Genomic DNA, 15,489 nt, shown 5'->3' on the forward strand with positions numbered 1-15,489 from the left:
CTTTAAACCAAAAGTGCTTAGAAAACATTATAAAGTGCGAAAACTCCCGCTTTACTGTCAAATTATGATGGAGAAAAGGCAAAAAAAGCTAACAAAGCCATGTAAATACTTTCATTTTAAAAGGTTTTCAATAGTTAAAGCTTACAGCACCTGGTATTCCCAGGTAGTCTCCCATCCAAGTACTAACCAGGCCCAAGCCTTCTTAGCTTCTGAGATAAGACAAGATTGGGCAATCTTCAGCTGGTTTGTCCGTACACAAAGTCTTCTTGAAAATCTTGAACTTTAAACCAAAGAGGCTTGAACACATATCAAAGAGTGAAAACTCCCGCTTTACTGTCAAATTATGATGGAGAAAAGGCAAAAAAAGCTAACAAAGCCATGTAAATACTTTCATTTTAAAAGTTTTTCAATAGTTAAAGCTTACAGCACCTGGTATTCCCAGGTAGTCTCCCATCCAAGTACTAACCAGGCCCAAGCCTTCTTAGCTTCTGAGATAAGACAAGATTGGGCATTCTTCAGCTGGTTTGTCCGTACACAAAGTCTTCTTGAAAATCTTGAACTTTAAACCAAAGAGGCTTGAACACATATCAAAGAGTGAAAACTCCCGCTTTACTGTCAAATTATGATGGAGAAAAGGCAAAAAAAGCTAACAAAGCCATGTAAATACTTTCATTTTAAAAGTTTAACAATAGTTAAAGCTTACAGCACCTGGCATTCCCATGTAGTCTCCCATCCAAGTACTAACCAGGCCCAAGCCTTCTTAGCTTCTGAGATCAGACAAGTTTGGGCAATCTTCAGCTGGCATGTCTGTAAGCAAACTCTGCTTGAAAATCTTGGACTTTAAACAAAAGGGCTTTGAGAACATTATAAAGTGCGAAAACTCCCGCTTTACTATCAAATTATGATGGAGAAAAGGCAAAAAAAGCTAACAAAGCCATGTAAATACTTTTTATTTTAAAAGTTTTTCAATAGTTAAAGCTTACAGCACCTGGTATTCCCAGGTAGTCTCCCATCCAAGTACTAACCAGGCCCAAGCCTTCTTAGCTTCTGAGATCAGACAAGATTGGGCATTCTTCAGCTGGTTTGTCCGTACACAAACTCTGCTTGAAAATCTTAAACTTTAAACCAAAGGGGCTTGAACACATATCAAAGAGTGAAAACTCCCGCTTTACTGTCAAATTATGATGGAGAAAAGGCAAAAAGTTGGAGTGGTAAGCTTTTATTTGCAATACAACAAATAAAGTGCACACCTTCTAGAGGCAATGCAATACTGGGTCGATGAATGGAGCGGATGGAGCAGGCCCTATTGCCGACTCCCTGTTCTAAAAATCCGCTTAATATGACATATCAGATATTAAATTGACATCAGGGTGCGTAGCACCTGAAGGCCGAGGGCTGGAAAATCCCACCTAATCGATTCAGCTCCAAGCCTGTGAATGATCGTTGTAGAGCACACACAGACAAAGAAACCTGAAGAGAAGTTTAAAAAAAAAAAAAAGAAAAAAGGCGGGAAAACGTATCAAAGAAAGAAAATACCCCTTAACTTACTTAAAAAAAGGTAACAAAGTGATGTAAATACTTTCATTTTAAAAGTTTAACAATAGTTAAAGCTTACAGCACCTGCCATTCCCACGTAGTCTCCCATCCAAGTACTAACCAGGCCCAAGCCTTCTTAGCTTCTGAGATCAGACAAGATTGGGCAATCTTCAGCTGGCATGTCTGTAAGCAAACTCTGCTTGAAAATCTTGGACTTTAAACAAAAGGGCTTTGAAAACATTATAAAGTGCGAAAACTCCCGCTTTACTGTCAAATTATGATGGAGAAAAGGCAAAAAAAGCTAACAAAGCCATGTAAATACTTTCATTTTAAAAGTTTTTCAATAGTTAAAGCATACAGCACTTGGTATTCCAGGTAGTCTCCCATCCAAGTACTAACCAGGCCCAAGCCTTCTTAGCTTCTGAGATCAGACAAGATTGGGCATTCATTAGCTGGTTTGTCCGTACACAAACTCTGCTTGAAAATCTTGAACTTTAAACCAAAAGTGCTTAGAAAACATTATAAAGTGCGAAAACTCCCGCTTTACTGTCAAATTATGATGGAGAAAAGGCAAAAAAAGCTAACAAAGCCATGTAAATACTTTCATTTTAAAAGTTTTTCAATAGTTAAAGCTTACAGCACCTGGTATTCCCAGGTAGTCTCCCATCCAAGTACTAACCAGGCCCAAGCCTTCTTAGCTTCTGAGATAAGACAAGATTGGGCATTGGGCATTCTTCAGCTGGTTTGTCCGTACACAAAGTCTTCTTGAAAATCTTGAACTTTAAACCAAAGAGGCTTGAACACATATCAAAGAGTGAAAACTCCCGCTTTACTGTCAAATTATGATGGAGAAAAGGCAAAAAAAGCTAACAAAGCCATGTAAATACTTTCATTTTAAAAGTTTTTCAATAGTTAAAGCTTACAGCACCTGGTATTCCCAGGTAGTCTCCCATCCAAGTACTAACCAGGCCCAAGCCTTCTTAGCTTCTGAGATAAGACAAGATTGGGCATTCTTCAGCTGGTTTGTCCGTACACAAAGTCTTCTTGAAAATCTTGAACTTTAAACCAAAGAGGCTTGAACACATATCAAAGAGTGAAAACTCCCGCTTTACTGTCAAATTATGATGGAGAAAAGGCAAAAAAAGCTAACAAAGCCATGTAAATACTTTCATTTTAAAAGTTTAACAATAGTTAAAGCTTACAGCACCTGGCATTCCCACGTAGTCTCCCATCCAAGTACTAACCAGGCCCAAGCCTTCTTAGCTTCTGAGATCAGACAAGTTTGGGCAATCTTCAGCTGGCATGTCTGTAAGCAAACTCTGCTTGAAAATCTTGGACTTTAAACAAAAGGGCTTTGAGAACATTATAAAGTGCGAAAACTCCCGCTTTACTATCAAATTATGATGGAGAAAAGGCAAAAAAAGCTAACAAAGCCATGTAAATACTTTTTTATTTTAAAAGTTTTTCAATAGTTAAAGCTTACAGCACCTGGTATTCCCAGGTAGTCTCCCATCCAAGTACTAACCAGGCCCAAGCCTTCTTAGCTTCTGAGATCAGACAAGATTGGGCATTCTTCAGCTGGTTTGTCCGTACACAAACTCTGCTTGAAAATCTTAAACTTTAAACCAAAGGGGCTTGAACACATATCAAAGAGTGAAAACTCCCGCTTTACTGTCAAATTATGATGGAGAAAAGGCAAAAAGTTGGAGTGGTAAGCTTTTATTTGCAATACAACAAATAAAGTGCACACCTTCTAGAGGCAATGCAATACTGGGTCGATGAATGGAGCGGATGGAGCAGGCCCTATTGCCGACTCCCTGTTCTAAAAATCCGCTTAATATGACATATCAGATATTAAATTGACATCAGGGTGCGTAGCACCTGAAGGCCGAGGGCTGGAAAATCCCACCTAATCGATTCAGCTCCAAGCCTGTGAATGATCGTTGTAGAGCACACACAGACAAAGAAACCTGAAGAGAAGTTTAAAAAAAAAAAAAAAAGAAAAAAGGCGGGAAAACGTATCAAAGAAAGAAAATACCCCTTAACTTACTTAAAAAAAGGTAACAAAGTGATGTAAATACTTTCATTTTAAAAGTTTAACAATAGTTAAAGCTTACAGCACCTGGCATTCCCACGTAGTCTCCCATCCAAGTACTAACCAGGCCCAAGCCTTCTTAGCTTCTGAGATCAGACAAGATTGGGCAATCTTCAGCTGGCATGTCTGTAAGCAAACTCTGCTTGAAAATCTTGGACTTTAAACAAAAGGGCTTTGAAAACATTATAAAGTGCGAAAACTCCCGCTTTACTGTCAAATTATGATGGAGAAAAGGCAAAAAAAGCTAACAAAGCCATGTAAATACTTTCATTTTAAAAGTTTTTCAATAGTTAAAGCATACAGCACTTGGTATTCCAGGTAGTCTCCCATCCAAGTACTAACCAGGCCCAAGCCTTCTTAGCTTCTGAGATCAGACAAGATTGGGCATTCATTAGCTGGTTTGTCCGTACACAAACTCTGCTTGAAAATCTTGAACTTTAAACCAAAAGTGCTTAGAAAACATTATAAAGTGCGAAAACTCCCGCTTTACTGTCAAATTATGATGGAGAAAAGGCAAAAAAAGCTAACAAAGCCATGTAAATACTTTCATTTTAAAAGGTTTTCAATAGTTAAAGCTTACAGCACCTGGTATTCCCAGGTAGTCTCCCATCCAAGTACTAACCAGGCCCAAGCCTTCTTAGCTTCTGAGATAAGACAAGATTGGGCAATCTTCAGCTGGTTTGTCCGTACACAAAGTCTTCTTGAAAATCTTGAACTTTAAACCAAAGAGGCTTGAACACATATCAAAGAGTGAAAACTCCCGCTTTACTGTCAAATTATGATGGAGAAAAGGCAAAAAAAGCTAACAAAGCCATGTAAATACTTTCATTTTAAAAGTTTTTCAATAGTTAAAGCTTACAGCACCTGGTATTCCCAGGTAGTCTCCCATCCAAGTACTAACCAGGCCCAAGCCTTCTTAGCTTCTGAGATAAGACAAGATTGGGCATTCTTCAGCTGGTTTGTCCGTACACAAAGTCTTCTTGAAAATCTTGAACTTTAAACCAAAGAGGCTTGAACACATATCAAAGAGTGAAAACTCCCGCTTTACTGTCAAATTATGATGGAGAAAAGGCAAAAAAAGCTAACAAAGCCATGTAAATACTTTCATTTTAAAAGTTTAACAATAGTTAAAGCTTACAGCACCTGGCATTCCCACGTAGTCTCCCATCCAAGTACTAACCAGGCCCAAGCCTTCTTAGCTTCTGAGATCAGACAAGATTGGGCAATCTTCAGCTGGCATGTCTGTAAGCAAACTCTGCTTGAAAATCTTGGACTTTAAACAAAAGGGCTTTGAAAACATTATAAAGTGCGAAAACTCCCGCTTTACTGTCAAATTATGATGGAGAAAAGGCAAAAAAAGCTAACAAAGCCATGTAAATACTTTCATTTTAAAAGTTTTTCAATAGTTAAAGCTTACAGCACCTGGTATTCCCAGGTAGTCTCCCATCCAAGTACTAACCAGGCCCAAGCCTTCTTAGCTTCTGAGATAAGACAAGATTGGGCATTCTTCAGCTGGTTTGTCCGTACACAAAGTCTTCTTGAAAATCTTGAACTTTAAACCAAAGAGGCTTGAACACATATCAAAGAGTGAAAACTCCCGCTTTACTGTCAAATTATGATGGAGAAAAGGCAAAAAAAGCTAACAAAGCCATGTAAATACTTTCATTTTAAAAGTTTTTCAATAGTTAAAGCTTACAGCACCTGGTATTCCCAGGTAGTCTCCCATCCAAGTACTAACCAGGCCCAAGCCTTCTTAGCTTCTGAGATAAGACAAGATTGGGCATTCTTCAGCTGGTTTGTCCGTACACAAAGTCTTCTTGAAAATCTTGAACTTTAAACCAAAGAGGCTTGAACACATATCAAAGAGTGAAAACTCCCGCTTTACTGTCAAATTATGATGGAGAAAAGGCAAAAAAAGCTAACAAAGCCATGTAAATACTTTCATTTTAAAAGTTTAACAATAGTTAAAGCTTACAGCACCTGGCATTCCCACGTAGTCTCCCATCCAAGTACTAACCAGGCCCAAGCCTTCTTAGCTTCTGAGATCAGACAAGTTTGGGCAATCTTCAGCTGGCATGTCTGTAAGCAAACTCTGCTTGAAAATCTTGGACTTTAAACAAAAGGGCTTTGAGAACATTATAAAGTGCGAAAACTCCCGCTTTACTATCAAATTATGATGGAGAAAAGGCAAAAAAAGCTAACAAAGCCATGTAAATACTTTCATTTTAAAAGTTTTTCAATAGTTAAAGCTTACAGCACCTGGTATTCCCAGGTAGTCTCCCATCCAAGTACTAACCAGGCCCAAGCCTTCTTAGCTTCTGAGATCAGACAAGATTGGGCATTCTTCAGCTGGTTTGTCCGTACACAAACTCTGCTTGAAAATCTTAAACTTTAAACCAAAGGGGCTTGAACACATATCAAAGAGTGAAAACTCCCGCTTTACTGTCAAATTATGATGGAGAAAAGGCAAAAAGTTGGAGTGGTAAGCTTTTATTTGCAATACAACAAATAAAGTGCACACCTTCTAGAGGCAATGCAATACTGGGTCGATGAATGGAGCGGATGGAGCAGGCCCTATTGCCGACTCCCTGTTCTAAAAATCCGCTTAATATGACATATCAGATATTAAATTGACATCAGGGTGCGTAGCACCTGAAGGCCGAGGGCTGGAAAATCCCACCTAATCGATTCAGCTCCAAGCCTGTGAATGATCGTTGTAGAGCACACACAGACAAAGAAACCTGAAGAGAAGTTTAAAAAAAAAAAAAAAAAAAGAAAAAAGGCGGGAAAACGTATCAAAGAAAGAAAATACCCCTTAACTTACTTAAAAAAAGGTAACAAAGTGATGTAAATACTTTCATTTTAAAAGTTTAACAATAGTTAAAGCTTACAGCACCTGGCATTCCCACGTAGTCTCCCATCCAAGTACTAACCAGGCCCAAGCCTTCTTAGCTTCTGAGATCAGACAAGATTGGGCAATCTTCAGCTGGCATGTCTGTAAGCAAACTCTGCTTGAAAATCTTGGACTTTAAACAAAAGGGCTTTGAAAACATTATAAAGTGCGAAAACTCCCGCTTTACTGTCAAATTATGATGGAGAAAAGGCAAAAAAAGCTAACAAAGCCATGTAAATACTTTCATTTTAAAAGTTTTTCAATAGTTAAAGCATACAGCACTTGGTATTCCCAGGTAGTCTCCCATCCAAGTACTAACCAGGCCCAAGCCTTCTTAGCTTCTGAGATCAGACAAGATTGGGCATTCATTAGCTGGTTTGTCCGTACACAAACTCTGCTTGAAAATCTTGAACTTTAAACCAAAAGTGCTTAGAAAACATTATAAAGTGTGAAAACTCCCGCTTTACTGTCAAATTATGATGGAGAAAAGGCAAAAAAAGCTAACAAAGCCATGTAAATACTTTCATTTTAAAAGTTTTTCAATAGTTAAAGCTTACAGCACCTGGTATTCCCAGGTAGTCTCCCATCCAAGTACTAACCAGGCCCAAGCCTTCTTAGCTTCTGAGATCAGACAAGATTGGGCATTCTTCAGCTGGTTTGTCCGTACACAAACTCTGCTTGAAAATCTTAAACTTTAAACCAAAGGGGCTTAAACACATATCAAAGAGTGAAAACTCCCGCTTTACTGTCAAATTATGATGGAGAAAAGGCAAAAAGTTGGAGTGGTAAGCTTTATTTGCAATACAACAAATAAAGTGCACACCTTCTAGAGGCAATGCAATACTGGGTCGATGAATGGAGCGGATGGAGCAGGCCCTATTGCCGACTCCCTGTTCTAAAAATCCGCTTAATATGACATATCAGATATTAAATCTTGGACTTTAAACAAAAGGGCTTTGAGAACATTATAAAGTGCGAAAACTCCCGCTTTACTGTCAAATTATGATGGAGAAAAGGCAAAAAAAGCTAACAAAGCCATGTAAATACTTTCATTTTAAAAGTTTTTCAATAGTTAAAGCATACAGCACTTGGTGTTCCCAGGTAGTCTCCCATCCAAGTACTAACCAGGCCCAAGCCTTCTTAGCTTCTGAGATCAGACAAGATTGGGCATTCATTAGCTGGTTTGTCCGTACACAAACTCTGCTTGAAAATCTTGAACTTTAAACCAAAAGTGCTTAGAAAACATTATAAAGTGTGAAAACTCCCGCTTTACTGTCAAATTATGATGGAGAAAAGGCAAAAAAAGCTAACAAAGCCATGTAAATACTTTCATTTTAAAAGTTTAACAATAGTTAAAGCTTACAGCACCTGGCATTCCCACGTAGTCTCCCATCCAAGTACTAACCAGGCCCAAGCCTTCTTAGCTTCTGAGATCAGACAAGTTTGGGCAATCTTCAGCTGGCATGTCTGTAAGCAAACTCTGCTTGAAAATCTTGGACTTTAAACAAAAGGGCTTTGAGAACATTATAAAGTGCGAAAACTCCCGCTTTACTATCAAATTATGATGGAGAAAAGGCAAAAAAAGCTAACAAAGCCATGTAAATACTTTCATTTTAAAAGTTTTTCAATAGTTAAAGCTTACAGCACCTGGTATTCCCAGGTAGTCTCCCATCCAAGTACTAACCAGGCCCAAGCCTTCTTAGCTTCTGAGATCAGACAAGATTGGGCATTCTTCAGCTGGTTTGTCCGTACACAAACTCTGCTTGAAAATCTTAACTTTAAACCAAAGGGGCTTGAACACATATCAAAGAGTGAAAACTCCCGCTTTACTGTCAAATTATGATGGAGAAAAGGCAAAAAGTTGGAGTGGTAAGCTTTTATTTGCAATACAACAAATAAAGTGCACACCTTCTAGAGGCAATGCAATACTGGGTCGATGAATGGAGCGGATGGAGCAGGCCCTATTGCCGACTCCCTGTTCTAAAAATCCGCTTAATATGACATATCAGATATTAAATTGACATCAGGGTGCGTAGCACCTGAAGGCCGAGGGCTGGAAAATCCCACCTAATCGATTCAGCTCCAAGCCTGTGAATGATCGTTGTAGAGCACACACAGACAAAGAAACCTGAAGAGAAGTTTAAAAAAAAAAAAAAAAAAAAAGAAAAAAGGCGGGAAAACGTATCAAAGAAAGAAAATACCCCTTAACTTACTTAAAAAAAGGTAACAAAGTGATGTAAATACTTTCATTTTAAAAGTTTAACAATAGTTAAAGCTTACAGCACCTGGCATTCCCACGTAGTCTCCCATCCAAGTACTAACCAGGCCCAAGCCTTCTTAGCTTCTGAGATCAGACAAGATTGGGCAATCTTCAGCTGGCATGTCTGTAAGCAAACTCTGCTTGAAAATCTTGGACTTTAAACAAAAGGGCTTTGAAAACATTATAAAGTGCGAAAACTCCCGCTTTACTGTCAAATTATGATGGAGAAAAGGCAAAAAAAGCTAACAAAGCCATGTAAATACTTTCATTTTAAAAGTTTTTCAATAGTTAAAGCATACAGCACTTGGTATTCCCAGGTAGTCTCCCATCCAAGTACTAACCAGGCCCAAGCCTTCTTAGCTTCTGAGATCAGACAAGATTGGGCATTCATTAGCTGGTTTGTCCGTACACAAACTCTGCTTGAAAATCTTGAACTTTAAACCAAAAGTGCTTAGAAAACATTATAAAGTGCGAAAACTCCCGCTTTACTGTCAAATTATGATGGAGAAAAGGCAAAAAAAGCTAACAAAGCCATGTAAATACTTTCATTTTAAAAGTTTAACAATAGTTAAAGCTTACAGCACCTGGCATTCCCACGTAGTCTCCCATCCAAGTACTAACCAGGCCCAAGCCTTCTTAGCTTCTGAGATCAGACAAGTTTGGGCAATCTTCAGCTGGCATGTCTGTAAGCAAACTCTGCTTGAAAATCTTGGACTTTAAACAAAAGGGCTTTGAGAACATTATAAAGTGCGAAAACTCCCGCTTTACTATCAAATTATGATGGAGAAAAGGCAAAAAAAGCTAACAAAGCCATGTAAATACTTTCATTTTAAAAGTTTTTCAATAGTTAAAGCTTACAGCACCTGGTATTCCCAGGTAGTCTCCCATCCAAGTACTAACCAGGCCCAAGCCTTCTTAGCTTCTGAGATCAGACAAGATTGGGCATTCTTCAGCTGGTTTGTCCGTACACAAACTCTGCTTGAAAATCTTGAACTTTAAACCAAAGGGGCTTGAACACATATCAAAGAGTGAAAACTCCCGCTTTACTGTCAAATTATGATGGAGAAAAGGCAAAAAGTTGGAGTGGTAAGCTTTTATTTGCAATACAACAAATAAAGTGCACACCTTCTAGAGGCAATGCAATACTGGGTCGATGAATGGAGCGGATGGAGCAGGCCCTATTGCCGACTCCCTGTTCTAAAAATCCGCTTAATATGACATATCAGATATTAAATTGACATCAGGGTGCGTAGCACCTGAAGGCCGAGGGCTGGAAAATCCCACCTAATCGATTCAGCTCCAAGCCTGTGAATGATCGTTGTAGAGCACACACAGACAAAGAAACCTGAAGAGAAGTTTAAAAAAAAAAAAAAAAAAAAAAGAAAAAAGGCGGGAAAACGTATCAAAGAAAGAAAATACCCCTTAACTTACTTAAAAAAAGGTAACAAAGTGATGTAAATACTTTCATTTTAAAAGTTTAACAATAGTTAAAGCTTACAGCACCTGGCATTCCCACGTAGTCTCCCATCCAAGTACTAACCAGGCCCAAGCCTTCTTAGCTTCTGAGATCAGACAAGATTGGGCAATCTTCAGCTGGCATGTCTGTAAGCAAACTCTGCTTGAAAATCTTGGACTTTAAACAAAAGGGCTTTGAAAACATTATAAAGTGCGAAAACTCCCGCTTTACTGTCAAATTATGATGGAGAAAAGGCAAAAAAAGCTAACAAAGCCATGTAAATACTTTCATTTTAAAAGTTTTTCAATAGTTAAAGCATACAGCACTTGGTATTCCCAGGTAGTCTCCCATCCAAGTACTAACCAGGCCCAAGCCTTCTTAGCTTCTGAGATCAGACAAGATTGGGCATTCATTAGCTGGTTTGTCCGTACACAAACTCTGCTTGAAAATCTTAAACTTTAAACCAAAGGGGCTTGAACACATATCAAAGAGTGAAAACTCCCGCTTTACTGTCAAATTATGATGGAGAAAAGGCAAAAAGTTGGAGTGGTAAGCTTTTATTTGCAATACAACAAATAAAGTGCACACCTTCTAGAGGCAATGCAATACTGGGTCGATGAATGGAGCGGATGGAGCAGGCCCTATTGCCGACTCCCTGTTCTAAAAATCCGCTTAATATGACATATCAGATATTAAATTGACATCAGGGTGCGTAGCACCTGAAGGCCGAGGGCTGGAAAATCCCACCTAATCGATTCAGCTCCAAGCCTGTGAATGATCGTTGTAGAGCACACACAGACAAAGAAACCTGAAGAGAAGTTTAAAAAAAAAAAAAAAAAAAAAAAGAAAAAAGGCGGGAAAACGTATCAAAGAAAGAAAATACCCCTTAACTTACTTAAAAAAAGGTAACAAAGTGATGTAAATACTTTCATTTTAAAAGTTTTACAATAGTTAAAGCTTACAGCACCTGGCATTCCCACGTAGTCTCCCATCCAAGTACTCACCAGGCCCAAGCCTTCTTAGCTTCTGAGATCAGACAAGATTGGGCAATCTTAAGCTGGCATGTCTGTAAGCAAACTCTGCTTGAAAATCTTGGACTTTAAACAAAAGGGCTTTGAGAACATTATAAAGTACGAAAACTCCCGCTTTACTATCAAATTATGATGGAGAAAAGGCAAAAAAAGCTAACAAAGCCATGTAAATACTTTCATTTTAAAAGTTTTTCAATAGTTAAAGCTTACAGCACCTGGTATTCCCAGGTAGTCTCCCATCCAAGTACTAACCAGGCCAAAGCCTTCTTAGCTTCTGAGATCAGACAAGATTGGGCATTCTTCAGCTGGTTTGTCCGTACACAAACTCTGCTTGAAAATCTTGAACTTTAAACCAAAGGGGCTTGAACACATATCAAAGAGTGAAAACTCCCGCTTTACTGTCAAATTATGATGGAGAAAAGGCAAAAAGTTGGAGTGGTAAGCTTTTATTTGCAATACAACAAATAAAGTGCACACCTTCTAGAGGCAATGCAATACTGGGTCGATGAATGGAGCGGATGGAGCAGGCCCTATTGCCGACTCCCTGTTCTAAAAATCCGCTTAATATGACATATCAGATATTAAATTGACATCAGGGTGCGTAGCACCTGAAGGCCGAGGGCTGGAAAATCCCACCTAATCGATTCAGCTCCAAGCCTGTGAATGATCGTTGTAGAGCACACACAGACAAAGAAACCTGAAGAGAAGTTTAAAAAAAAAAAAAAAAAAAAAAGAAAAAAGGCGGGAAAACGTATCAAAGAAAGAAAATACCCCTTAACTTACTTAAAAAAAGGTAACAAAGTGATGTAAATACTTTCATTTTAAAAGTTTAACAATAGTTAAAGCTTACAGCACCTGGCATTCCCACGTAGTCTCCCATCCAAGTACTAACCAGGCCCAAGCCTTCTTAGCTTCTGAGATCAGACAAGATTGGGCAATCTTCAGCTGGCATGTCTGTAAGCAAACTCTGCTTGAAAATCTTGGACTTTAAACAAAAGGGCTTTGAAAACATTATAAAGTGCGAAAACTCCCGCTTTACTGTCAAATTATGATGGAGAAAAGGCAAAAAAAGCTAACAAAGCCATGTAAATACTTTCATTTTAAAAGTTTTTCAATAGTTAAAGCATACAGCACTTGGTATTCCCAGGTAGTCTCCCATCCAAGTACTAACCAGGCCCAAGCCTTCTTAGCTTCTGAGATCAGACAAGATTGGGCATTCATTAGCTGGTTTGTCCGTACACAAACTCTGCTTGAAAATCTTGAACTTTAAACCAAAAGTGCTTAGAAAACATTATAAAGTGCGAAAACTCCCGCTTTACTGTCAAATTATGATGGAGAAAAGGCAAAAAAAGCTAACAAAGCCATGTAAATACTTTCATTTTAAAAGTTTAACAATAGTTAAAGCTTACAGCACCTGGCATTCCCACGTAGTCTCCCATCCAAGTACTCACCAGGCCCAAGCCTTCTTAGCTTCTGAGATCAGACAAGTTTGGGCAATCTTAAGCTGGCATGTCTGTAAGCAAACTCTGCTTGAAAATCTTGGACTTTAAACAAAAGGGCTTTGAGAACATTATAAAGTACGAAAACTCCCGCTTTACTATCAAATTATGATGGAGAAAAGGCAAAAAAAGCTAACAAAGCCATGTAAATACTTTCATTTTAAAAGTTTTTCAATAGTTAAAGTTTACAGCACCTGGTATTCCCAGGTAGTCTCCCATCCAAGTACTAACCAGGCCAAAGCCTTCTTAGCTTCTGAGATCAGACAAGATTGGGCATTCTTCAGCTGGTTTGTCCGTACACAAACTCTGCTTGAAAATCTTGAACTTTAAACCAAAGGGGCTTGAACACATATCAAAGAGTGAAAACTCCCGCTTTACTGTCAAATTATGATGGAGAAAAGGCAAAAAGTTGGAGTGGTAAGCTTTTATTTGCAATACAACAAATAAAGTGCACACCTTCTAGAGGCAATGCAATACTGGGTCGATGAATGGAGCGGATGGAGCAGGCCCTATTGCCGACTCCCTGTTCTAAAAATCCGCTTAATATGACATATCAGATATTAAATTGACATCAGGGTGCGTAGCACCTGAAGGCCGAGGGCTGGAAAATCCCACCTAATCGATTCAGCTCCAAGCCTGTGAATGATCGTTGTAGAGCACACACAGACAAAGAAACCTGAAGAGAAGTTTAAAAAAAAAAAAAAAAAAAAAGAAAAAAGGCGGGAAAACGTATCAAAGAAAGAAAATACCCCTTAACTTACTTAAAAAAGGTAACAAAGTGATGTAAATACTTTCATTTTAAAAGTTTAACAATAGTTAAAGCTTACAGCACCTGGCATTCCCACGTAGTCTCCCATCCAAGTACTAACCAGGCCCAAGCCTTCTTAGCTTCTGAGATCAGACAAGATTGGGCAATCTTCAGCTGGCATGTCTGTAAGCAAACTCTGCTTAAAAAATCTTGGACTTTAAACAAAAGGGCTTTGAAAACATTATAAAGTGCGAAAACTCCCGCTGTACTGTCAAATTATGATGGAGAAAAGGCAAAAAAAGCTAACAAAGCCATGTAAATACTTTCATTTTAAAAGTTTTTCAATAGTTAAAGCATACAGCACTTGGTGTTCCCAGGTAGTCTCCCATCCAAGTACTAACCAGGCCCAAGCCTTCTTAGCTTCTGAGATCAGACAAGATTGGGCATTCATTAGCTGGTTTGTCCGTACACAAACTCTGCTTGAAAATCTTGAACTTTAAACCAAAAGTGCTTAGAAAACATTATAAAGTGTGAAAACTCCCGCTTTACTATCAAATTATGATGGAGAAAAGGCAAAAAAAGCTAACAAAGCCATGTAAATACTTTCATTTTAAAAGTTTTTCAATAGTTAAAGCTTACAGCACCTGGTATTCCCAGGTAGTCTCCCATCCAAGTACTAACCAGGCCCAAGCCTTCTTAGCTTCTGAGATCAGACAAGATTGGGCATTCTTCAGCTGGTTTGTCCGTACACAAACTCTGCTTGAAAATCTTGAACTTTAAACCAAAGGGGCTTGAACACATATCAAAGAGTGAAAACTCCCGCTTTACTGTCAAATTATGATGGAGAAAAGGCAAAAAGTTGGAGCTGGTAAGCTTTTATTTGCAATACAACAAATAAAGTGCACACCTTCTAGAGGCAATGCAATACTGGGTCGATGAATGGAGCGGATGGAGCAGGCCCTATTGCCGACTCCCTGTTCTAAAAATCCGCTTAATATGACATATCAGATATTAAATTGACATCAGGGTGCGTAGCACCTGAAGGCCGAGGGCTGGAAAATCCCACCTAATCGATTCAGCTCCAAGCCTGTGAATGATCGTTGTAGAGCACACACAGACAAAGAAACCTGAAGAGAAGTTTAAAAAAAAAAAAAAAAAAAAAAAAAGAAAAAAGGCGGGAAAACATACTAAAGAAAGAAAATACCCCTTAACTTACTTTAAAAAAGGTAACAAAGTGATGTAAATACTTTCATTTTAAAAGTTTAACAATAGTTAAAGCTTACAGCACCTGGCATTCCCATGTAGTCTCCCATCCAAGTACTAACCAGGCCCAAGCCTTCTTAGCTTCTGAGATCAGACAAGATTGGGCAATCTTCAGCTGGCATGTCTGTAAGCAAACTCTGCTTAAAAATCTTGGACTTTAAACAAAAGGGCTTTGAAAACATTATAAAGTGCGAAAACTCCCGCTGTACTGTCAAATTATGATGGAGAAAAGGCAAAAAAAGCTAACAAAGCCATGTAAATACTTTCATTTTAAAAGTTTTTCAATAGTTAAAGCATACAGCACTTGGTATTCCCAGGTAGTCTCCCATCCAAGTACTAACCAGGCCCAAGCCTTCTTAGCTTCTGAGATCAGACAAGATTGGGCATTCATTAGCTGGTTTGTCCGTACACAAACTCTGCTTGAAAATCTTGAACTTTAAACCAAAAGTGCTTAGAAAACATTATAAAGTGTGAAAACTCCCGCTTTACTATCAAATTATGATGGAGAAAAGGCAAAAAAAAGCTAACAAAGCCATGTAAATACTTTCATTTAAAGTTTTCAATAGTTAAAGCTTACAGCACCTGGTATTCCCAGGTAGTCTCCCATCCAAGTACTAACCAGGCCCAAGCCTTCTTAGCTTCTGAGATCAGACAAGATTGGGCATTCTTCAGCTGGTTTGTCCGTACACAAACTCTGCTGAAGATCTT

At 38.5% G+C, this 15,489-nt stretch overlaps 24 pseudogenes; all 24 read right to left on the reverse strand.

Annotated features, from left to right (window-relative positions):
* Nucleotides 1-696: 696 nt before the first annotated feature.
* On the reverse strand, nucleotides 697-815 carry LOC114777530 (uncharacterized; annotated as a pseudogene).
* A 161-nt stretch (nucleotides 816-976) lies between these two features.
* Nucleotides 977-1,095, reverse strand: LOC114777515 (uncharacterized; annotated as a pseudogene).
* A 513-nt stretch (nucleotides 1,096-1,608) lies between these two features.
* On the reverse strand, nucleotides 1,609-1,727 carry LOC114777491 (uncharacterized; annotated as a pseudogene).
* A 1,004-nt stretch (nucleotides 1,728-2,731) lies between these two features.
* On the reverse strand, nucleotides 2,732-2,850 carry LOC114777532 (uncharacterized; annotated as a pseudogene).
* Nucleotides 2,851-3,012: 162 nt separating this feature from the next.
* Nucleotides 3,013-3,131, reverse strand: LOC114777516 (uncharacterized; annotated as a pseudogene).
* A 515-nt stretch (nucleotides 3,132-3,646) lies between these two features.
* On the reverse strand, nucleotides 3,647-3,765 carry LOC114777500 (uncharacterized; annotated as a pseudogene).
* A 997-nt stretch (nucleotides 3,766-4,762) lies between these two features.
* LOC114777501 (uncharacterized) lies at nucleotides 4,763-4,881 on the reverse strand (annotated as a pseudogene).
* A 718-nt stretch (nucleotides 4,882-5,599) lies between these two features.
* On the reverse strand, nucleotides 5,600-5,718 carry LOC114777533 (uncharacterized; annotated as a pseudogene).
* A 160-nt stretch (nucleotides 5,719-5,878) lies between these two features.
* LOC114777517 (uncharacterized) lies at nucleotides 5,879-5,997 on the reverse strand (annotated as a pseudogene).
* A 518-nt stretch (nucleotides 5,998-6,515) lies between these two features.
* LOC114777502 (uncharacterized) lies at nucleotides 6,516-6,634 on the reverse strand (annotated as a pseudogene).
* A 440-nt stretch (nucleotides 6,635-7,074) lies between these two features.
* Nucleotides 7,075-7,193, reverse strand: LOC114777518 (uncharacterized; annotated as a pseudogene).
* Nucleotides 7,194-7,880: 687 nt separating this feature from the next.
* On the reverse strand, nucleotides 7,881-7,999 carry LOC114777534 (uncharacterized; annotated as a pseudogene).
* Nucleotides 8,000-8,159: 160 nt separating this feature from the next.
* On the reverse strand, nucleotides 8,160-8,278 carry LOC114777519 (uncharacterized; annotated as a pseudogene).
* Nucleotides 8,279-8,797: 519 nt separating this feature from the next.
* Nucleotides 8,798-8,916, reverse strand: LOC114777504 (uncharacterized; annotated as a pseudogene).
* A 440-nt stretch (nucleotides 8,917-9,356) lies between these two features.
* LOC114777535 (uncharacterized) lies at nucleotides 9,357-9,475 on the reverse strand (annotated as a pseudogene).
* Nucleotides 9,476-9,635: 160 nt separating this feature from the next.
* Nucleotides 9,636-9,754, reverse strand: LOC114777520 (uncharacterized; annotated as a pseudogene).
* A 521-nt stretch (nucleotides 9,755-10,275) lies between these two features.
* LOC114777505 (uncharacterized) lies at nucleotides 10,276-10,394 on the reverse strand (annotated as a pseudogene).
* Nucleotides 10,395-11,195: 801 nt separating this feature from the next.
* LOC114777486 (uncharacterized) lies at nucleotides 11,196-11,314 on the reverse strand (annotated as a pseudogene).
* An 800-nt stretch (nucleotides 11,315-12,114) lies between these two features.
* On the reverse strand, nucleotides 12,115-12,233 carry LOC114777506 (uncharacterized; annotated as a pseudogene).
* A 440-nt stretch (nucleotides 12,234-12,673) lies between these two features.
* Nucleotides 12,674-12,792, reverse strand: LOC114777526 (uncharacterized; annotated as a pseudogene).
* A 798-nt stretch (nucleotides 12,793-13,590) lies between these two features.
* LOC114777507 (uncharacterized) lies at nucleotides 13,591-13,709 on the reverse strand (annotated as a pseudogene).
* A 441-nt stretch (nucleotides 13,710-14,150) lies between these two features.
* Nucleotides 14,151-14,269, reverse strand: LOC114777521 (uncharacterized; annotated as a pseudogene).
* Nucleotides 14,270-14,794: 525 nt separating this feature from the next.
* LOC114777503 (uncharacterized) lies at nucleotides 14,795-14,913 on the reverse strand (annotated as a pseudogene).
* Nucleotides 14,914-15,351: 438 nt separating this feature from the next.
* On the reverse strand, nucleotides 15,352-15,470 carry LOC114777522 (uncharacterized; annotated as a pseudogene).
* Nucleotides 15,471-15,489: the final 19 nt, after the last annotated feature.

This window comes from Denticeps clupeoides, unplaced genomic scaffold, assembly GCF_900700375.1.
Source record: "Denticeps clupeoides unplaced genomic scaffold, fDenClu1.1, whole genome shotgun sequence".
Taxonomy (NCBI): domain Eukaryota; kingdom Metazoa; phylum Chordata; class Actinopteri; order Clupeiformes; family Denticipitidae; genus Denticeps; species Denticeps clupeoides.